Source organism: Bos indicus, chromosome 8 (genome assembly GCF_029378745.1).
Source record: "Bos indicus isolate NIAB-ARS_2022 breed Sahiwal x Tharparkar chromosome 8, NIAB-ARS_B.indTharparkar_mat_pri_1.0, whole genome shotgun sequence".
Lineage (NCBI taxonomy): Eukaryota > Metazoa > Chordata > Mammalia > Artiodactyla > Bovidae > Bos > Bos indicus.
The window spans coordinates 58,974,592-58,983,360 of NC_091767.1; positions in this window are offsets into that span (position 1 = coordinate 58,974,592).

Here is an 8,769-nt window from a genome sequence, read left to right on the forward strand (position 1 = left end):
GTAAATAATAGAAAAGATGGGTATCACACACATACACATTGTCTACACAAGCCATCTTATACTGCAATGAGTCACCTTCCACGCCCAGTATACTCCAAACCTTCCAAACTGGAGGGAGAAGCTGGGCAGAGGGGGAATTGAGGACCCCCAGCCCTCAGGTCTGGAGAAGGCAATGGCACCCCACTCCAGTACTCTTGCCTGGAAAACCCCATGGATGGAGGAGCCTGGTGGGCTACAGTCCATGGGGTCGCTAAGAGTCGGACACGACTGAGCGACTTCACTTTCACTTTTCCCTTTCATGCATTGGAGAAGGAAATGGCAACCCACTCCAGTGTTCTTGCCTGGAGAATCCCAGGGACGGGGGAGCCTGGTGGGCTGCCATCTCTGGGGTTGCACAGAGTTGGACACGACTGAAGCGACTTAGCAGCAGCAGCCCTCAGGTCTAAGCTGCGAATGGTGAGCCAGGCCACTGCTGCCTTCTGCAGCTATTTCTTTTGCTAAGTCTTATGCCTCAAATACAGGAACTGTCAACCAAAATCATACCTTTCAGATCTTCCTAACAATGGCAGCCAGAGATCCATAAAATATCAACAGGAATCCAGAGAGCAGAAAAACATTTTCTAGTATTAACATGTTTGTAGCTCCTGAGGAAGAAGTGAAAATAGCTCAAGACCTACCATGACTCCAGGCAGAGACAGATACAAATTAATCTCAATAAAACCTGACTATATGTCCCTCAAGTAACTTGATGTTACGTTATTTCTGTAGGAGCCACAGGAGTAGAGTGTCTATTTTTCACGATTTTATCATTTTATTTTTGGTTTAAAAGTGAGAGCTTTTTGGTTTACAACATCTGAGGATCAAATGCTCTTTTATTAACTGGACAAGTCCCTTAACATTTTTAGGTCTAAAATTCTTCATCGATCAGAAATAAAAAAAGTGTATGACCCCATCTAATTATGAAAATTAGATGAATGAACTTGTAAAATAGGTATCGATGAATATCTGTGTCTAGCAATATAAATGCACGATAATGTCTTGTTCTCTACACACCAGCAGGAAAACAACAAATACAAAAACTACTACAGAATGCCAAACTGGCTAACAGCGGGGCCACAGGACTGACCCTCAGGTGCAGCCTAGAGGCCTAGAGTAGAAGGTGACGTAACCAAGTCGCTGAGAAGCTGGGTCTCCTAAAGCAAGTCAGGGAAGAATCTCCAAACGCTGTGTAACTACACTCTAACTACAGAGTGCCCTTTTTAGGGCCCAGATTCAAGCAAGTATAACTTTCTCCCCAAATTCAGACTCTGAACTTGCTCTCGCCCCTGAAGCATGCCTGGAAGTCCTATCAGGCCTGCTGGGGCTCACCAGGTCCCAGGGGCAGCCAGAGCCGCCACCTCATCCTCGTCACCCTCCTCCTCCTTGCTTTCCTCGGGGTCGGACCCACCTGGTTCTTGGCAGAGAGCAATATTTAAACAAGGACCAAGGTAGCTTTTGTTTTCCCTTTTAACAAACCTTACGGGCATTATATATGCAGATGCGTGTTAACTTTTGATCTTAAACCCTTATTTCAACAGTGTTATTGTTTCTTTAATACTGGCTACTTAATGGGTATAAGATCTTCAAAAGTGAAAAGGAGAGTGAAAAAGTTGGCTTAAAGCTCAACATTCAGAAAACTAAGATCATGGCATCTGGTCCCATCACTTCATGGCAGATAGATGGGGAAACAGTGGAAACAGTGGCTGACTTTATTATTTTGGGGGGCTCAAAATCACTGCAGATGGTGACTGTAGCTATGAAATTGAAAGACGCTTACTCCTTGGAAGGAAAGTTATGACCAACCTAGATAGCATATTGAAAAGCAGAGACATTACTTTGCCAACAAAGGTCCATCTAGTCAAAGCTATGGTTTTTCCAATAGTCATGTATGGATGTGAGAGTTAGACTATAAAGAAAGCTGAGCGCCGAAGAATTGATACCTTTGAACTGTGGTGTTGGAGAAGACTCTTGAGTCCCTTGGACTGCAAGGAAATCCAACCAGTCCATTCTAAAGGAGATCAGTCCTGAGTGTTCATTGGAGGGACTGATGTTGAAGCTGAAACTCCAATACTCTGGCCACCTGATGCAAAGAGCTGACTCATTTGAAAAGACCCTGATGCTGGGAAAGATTGAGGGCAGGAGGAGAAGGGGACGACAGAGGATGAGATGGTTGGATGGCATCATTGATTCAATGGACATGAGTTTGGGTAGACTCCAGGAGTTGGTGATGGACAGGGAGGCCTGGCGTGTTGCAGTCCATGGGGTTGCAAAGAGTCGGACACGACTGAGCGACTGAACTGAATTGAACTGATCCTTTTATTAATTTTGTCTTATTTTCAAGAGACCATCACTCTGTCATATGGCTTATGTAATGTTCCTTTGGTGATTCTCATACCTTGTGAATATGCATTTGGGTTGTTTTACTTTATTCACATCAATTCCCTCCACTTTTTAAACTTTTTATTTCCATTTCTTTTAGTTATGACTGTATCACATTTATTCTCATTCTGGATTCTCTTTATTGCTTACTACTTTGCTTTTAATATAATAAAAATAGACAATTTGACTGACACATTTCTTCAAGTTGGTGTTCTTAAACAGAAAGCTAAATGCTAAACATCTGAAGAACTCTTTCTTCTTGCATAGTAAAAATAAGGTCAACACTCATAGCATCTGTCAAGCTGTAAATGCCACTGATACTTGCCATCTGTAAATTTAAATGGTAAATTATGAGAGGTGTTCTATTAAGAAGCTCCTGTCTTAGCAATCTAATTACTAAGTGAATATAATTCTGTACAAGTAGAGAGCTAATACATTGAAATGAATTTTATTATTAGTGCAATATAAATTGTTATTGATTTTGAGTTTATGTGCTTTCCTGTTTATTCTAAAGATTGATTTTTCCACATAAAGTAAAAAGTAGCTACCTCGGTAATGCCTTTAAAGCTTTACAAACATACTTATTAAACTGAATCTTTGAAACATTATCATTATTCTGTTAGCAATTAATAAGTATCTGTATTTTTCAAAATAGATGAGTTAATATTTTTAACTGTTTAGGCAGAAATGTTCTTTTCTTTTTTTTTCAGAAATGTTTTCTTGAATACTGCTCGTCCAATTTCCTTCCTTAACACACACTGACCTTTATACTCAGTTTTAAATTCTTATATTGTTTTGACCTTCTTTGTCCTTTAAATAAGCCCCTTCACTGAAGAGTCATCAAGAAACACGGATTATTCCAAATGTCTTATGTACACACCTTCTCATTTCCACTGATTTTAATCTACTTCAGACATATTACAACAGTTTCTATCACTTCATAACAACACAGCAAAGTAATTTAAAACAGCAACCATTTTATTTGCATAATTTCATTGCCATCAACCTGGGTAGGGCTCAGGTAGGTGGTTTTTCTGGTGGCTTGCCTGGGATCATGCAGTCATGGTAGCTTTATTGTGGCTTCATGGTCTTAAAGCGCCTCACTCATCGTTTGGAAGTTGGTGCTGGCTGTTAGGGGGACGTGTGTCTTCAGAAGGCTCACACTGGCTTTGTCACATAGTGGCAGTGTTTCGAGAGGTTTAGTAGCAGTGCACAAATGCTTTTCGAGCCTCAGCATCTATCATATTTGTTAATATTCCATTGATCAAAGCAAGTCACATGGCCAAGCCCTAAGTCAATGGTGAGGGGATTATACAAGGTCATGAACACAGGGAGATGTACTTTATTGGAGGCCCTTACTATAACAATATACCATGGTTGTTGTTTAGTCACTAAGTTGTGTCTGACTCTTTTGTGACCCCATGGACTGTAGCCCACCAGGATCCTCTGTCCATGGGATTACCCAGGCAAAAATACTGGAGTGGGTTGCCATTTCCTTCTCCTAAGGATTGAACCCACATCTCTTGCATTGGCAAGCAGATTCTTTACCATGGAACCACCTAGGAAGCCCAGTAATATACCATACCTAGCCTCTTAATACATTCTCTCAGGCTCCTGTCCTAAGAAACTCCAGTTTATTCTATACAACCACAGCTGGACAGTCCTTCTTACACACTAATTATTCTATCATTTTGGAGCTTAGTGTTTCTCAACCAGTGGTAATTTTGTTCCCCAGGAGACATTTGGCAATAACAATTTTTAGTTGTCACAATCTGAAAAATGGGAGATGCCACTACCATCCATTAGAGGCCAGGGGTGCTGCTAAACATCCTATGTTACACGGGCCCAGCCACCCATAATGAAACAATCTGGTCAAAAATGTCAGTCATGAGATTGAGAACACCTTCACCCTAGCTCATCAACCCCTGGAGATGCCCCAATAAAAAAGAGAATGAAGGGTAAACTCTGTCCGGACATCCAAAATCTGCAATCTGATCTCACCTTATACATACAAACATTTCTCCCTTTGGTCTCAATCAGGGTTCCTGCTGCTGCTGCTGCTGTTAAGTCGCTTCAGTCGTGTCCGACTCTGTGCAACCCCATAGACAGCAGCCCACCAGGCTCCCCCATCCCTGGGATTCTCCAGGCAAGAACACTGGAGTGGGTTGCCATTTCCCTCTCCAATGCATGAAAGTGAAAAGTGAAAGTGAAGTCACTCAGTCATGTCAGACTCTTAGCAACCCCATGGACTGTAACCCATCAGGCTCCTCTATCCATGGGATTTTCCAGGCAAGAGTACTGGAGTGGGGTGCCATTGCCTTCTCCGAATCAGGGTTCCTACTGTTCTCCAAATATGCCATATTTGATTGCATGACTAACTTGATAGCTTGTCACTGTGACAAAATGTTAATACCAAACATCCTTTAGCTTTTTTCCCTTCTGCCTAACCAAATCTTTTCCCAGCCTCAGGGGAAGAGTTGGATCCCGCTTGTCCTACCAAAGTTTCCACAATTTCACTGTGACCTTACAAGGACATTGCGTAGCATGTACTATGTCAGCTCAGGCCACAGAATGCTTTTTTATTTCTAGTCTTTTTCAGTTTTATTTGTCATTTTAAAGCTCTGATTCATCTGGAATTTATTTTGGGTCAGGTGTGAGCTGACAGATTCAGCTTTATTTTGTCCCAAATTTCTACCTAGTTATCTCAACATCATTTATGTAACAATCTCTTCCCCTCGGATTTAAATACCACCTTTAGCATGTACTAAATTCTGGTATATATTTCAGTTTATTTCTGGACTTTCTAGTCTGTTCTATTGAGGAATTACTCACATTTTGAAAGGATTCTTCAGCTTATAAAAAAGATTCCTAGAGGAATCCTATTGGACTGTCTTTTGTATTTTTAACTGTTTAAAGTACTTCACAAGGTCCTAAGGAATGCTTTTGAATATTCCCAGCAATATTCTCAGGGGAATGCCAAGGTTACATAATCTGTCTGTTATATTTTGAATAATTAGAGAAAAGAGAGGAGGAAAAAAGAAACAAGAGGCATTTCTTTTCTATTTTAGCATCCAGAAACAGCTAAAAGCAGTGCATAACTACCTCCTTGGCATGAAATATACTCTACTGTGACTTAAGTCTAAGGGTGTGGCATGGTCTGCAATTTGTGAAAAGACCCTATGGAATACATGGGCTACGTAGAAGCCACTGCAGTGCCCTGACACAGGTCCTGCTGAAATCAACACATCCGACATTGTTGTAGTACACAGAAACCCAGAGTATATACAATTAAATATCTGAATTAAAAGAGAGAAAATATTCCTTCCAGAGTGATCCAACTTACTCTTCTCTCATAATAAGTGACTGAAGAAAAGTAGATTGCAATGTACCATAGTAATGTCAAGTAAAAATTAAAATGCACTACAAACAAATGATAAAAACAAGGAAATATAAATACTTAAAACATACTTTTTTTACTTTATCATTATTTAGAGGGGTAGATGGGGCAGAGATGGATGCAAAATGCATTGTTTTTGTATGAGATGCCAAAATTTCATATGCAATTACCCCTTGATTATCTCCATCTAAATTTGAAAAGAATTTATGTCTTACTTTAATAGGGAAATTTTTAAATAGGCTTATTTAAGTATATTTTCAAAGTCTTTGTTGCTAGAAATTCTATTTTCCTGAAAACATGAGCAGATAAGGGCAGACGTGTGAAATACTATGACTCTTTTGTAAGCTTCTTTTATTTTGCACAGGTCAGAAGTGATAGTACAGCCACAAAAACAGACAATCTTCAATATAAAAAAGGAAAGACAAGGCCATAGATTTGTGGCAGAGATACAGTTCAGCCTAGATTCTAAGCATGATAAATGCATGAAAAGTCTTTAAAGTAACCTTGACTTGTACTTTAGGTTTTTCAAAGGAGAGAGATGCCATCAAACTTGAGAATAACAGATACAGTTTTTAAATCTGTCACATAAGTGAAGGAACAGTGAGAATGTCTGAAGTTAAAGACCAGCTATGTTCCAAAGGAAAGGGTATTAGGCCCTGCTGTGTGAAAGAATCACTGTCCATAGATAAAGTTTTTTTGGAACACAGTCACACCCATTCACTTTCACGCTATAGAAACACAGCTGAGCAGCTGCAACAGACACATATGACCTGCATAACCTAAAATATTTGTTCCCTGTCCCTTTACAGAGATAGTTTGCTAACACTGCTATATATGAAGAAATGCATTGGCAAAAAATTTTCTTAATTTCAAACCATTATACCCTGAAGGTAGTATCAGTGCTTCTAAAAATTCTTCAAACCCAATAAAAACAGAATAATTCAACTTACAGGAGAATTAAAGTCATCACAAGGAAATGGTGATAGGATAAAAGAATAATGCAGAAATTCTATTAATGATACTTTAATTAACATTTTTTAAAATAAGAAAATACCAACTAACCAGAATCTTGTGCAATTTTGTCTGGTTGCTAAGTTTTTCTGTTCCTCAGCAATACAGAAGAACGATAAATTGTGCTTGCTGCTGCTGCTGCTGCTAAGTCGCTTCAGTTGTGTACAACTCTGTGCAACCCCAGAGACGGCAGCCCACCAGGCTCCCCTGTCCCTGGGATTCTCCAGGCAAGAACACTGGAGTGGGTTGCCATTTCCTTCTCCAATGCATGAAAGTGAAAAGTGAAAGTGAAGTCGTTCAGTCGTGTCTGACTCCTACCGACCCCACGGACTGCAGCCTGCCAGGCTCCTCCATCCATGGGATTTTTCAGGCAAGAGTGCTGGAGTGGGGTGTCATTGCCTATGTATTAATTTTCCCTTTAATGAAGAATTGCCAAGCCTCCTATTAGAAGGCAAAAGGGACCATGGTTTCATGGTATAATATTTCCCATCTTGTTTCCCTGCCAGTGGTTTCAAACTGAAACCACTGTAAATGTAAATTACATTTAGTGCTAAAATGCAGGACTTAAAAAATTGAGTTTGATCTCAATTCCATTGCTGCTCTTTCTCTAGTTGGTTTCTGATGAAAAACATTCTTAGTTTAATTTTGAATTGTTCAGCTGTATATGTGTGTGTGTGTGTGCGTGCGTGTAACAATAAAATGTCTCAAAGCCTTTTTGAAAGCAGGCAGTATTTATAAATTATAAATAATTGTAAACAACTATTAGATGGTTATGTTCATTTTAATATTGGTAAATTTGGAATGATAATTATGTCAATATTTCCTTGTTAGCAAATTCCTATTTATTTTAGAACTGGTCAGGACACATACAACTTTTTCCCAAACTTGTTTTCTAACAATAGGCAGATCATGTTCTAAGAACACAATGAATTTTTTCCTAGGGAAGCCTATATTTTATCTCAAAACTCAAAAATGACTTTTAGCTCTAGAGAATGCAATGTGTGCATTGTTAGATCAGAGATACATTTATATTCACCTAAAATAATGGAGAAATGTACATTTCTGTGTGACATGAAAGTTGTTCCCAATTCTATAATATGAAAAGATGTTAAAATATTAATCCCATTTTTTAGACCAAAAAAGATTAAAGCTCCTATTCCCAGAAGTACAAAATGAGACAAACTATATCAGTCAGAAAGAGATCTATAAAATTCTAAAATCATCCCTATTCCTTTGGAAAGGATTATATCATTCAGAATACAAAGGCTGAGGTATTCAAATAAGGTTCTTTTCACCAAAACCCAAGAGCCTCAGCTTAGCAATGAACTAAGACACTCATTTTTTTTTTTTTTAACTAATACAGTAACTGGAAATACAGAATCAGGATTTCTAATGTTGTTCTCTGTATTCCTTAATTTGCAACTCTTTAATGTTATAGAAGATGAGAGAATAACATGAAAGTTAACTTTAAAAAGAAAGCAACAGGTCACATTTGCACCATACAATGAGATATAATTCTTGCCCACCAATGCATTTATTGATAATGCAATACCTTTGAAGATGATTTTTTAAAACAATGTAGATTTCAGTATGTCTTTTATGCTCCCAATTCATGTCTCCCAGTAATAAACAAATTATTAATCTTTATATTTACAGTTGGAAAAAGGAATTTCCTCAAACTATTTCAAATTTTGTTTTGAAACCTAAAAAGTTCCAGGGCCCATATACAAACATTTGTTCTATGTATTCCGCAGTTTTTCTATGGATCCCCCCGTTTCATAATCTAATAATCTAAGATTATTATAAACCTTAGATTTCATTCAAAGAACTCAGATTTCACAAAGTGGACTAGACCTAATAAAATAACTTTTGAAATATAGAGACTCTTGAAATGGGTAACTTCATCTCTGATAACTCCTAAATGTTTATCTTTCCTTAGCTTG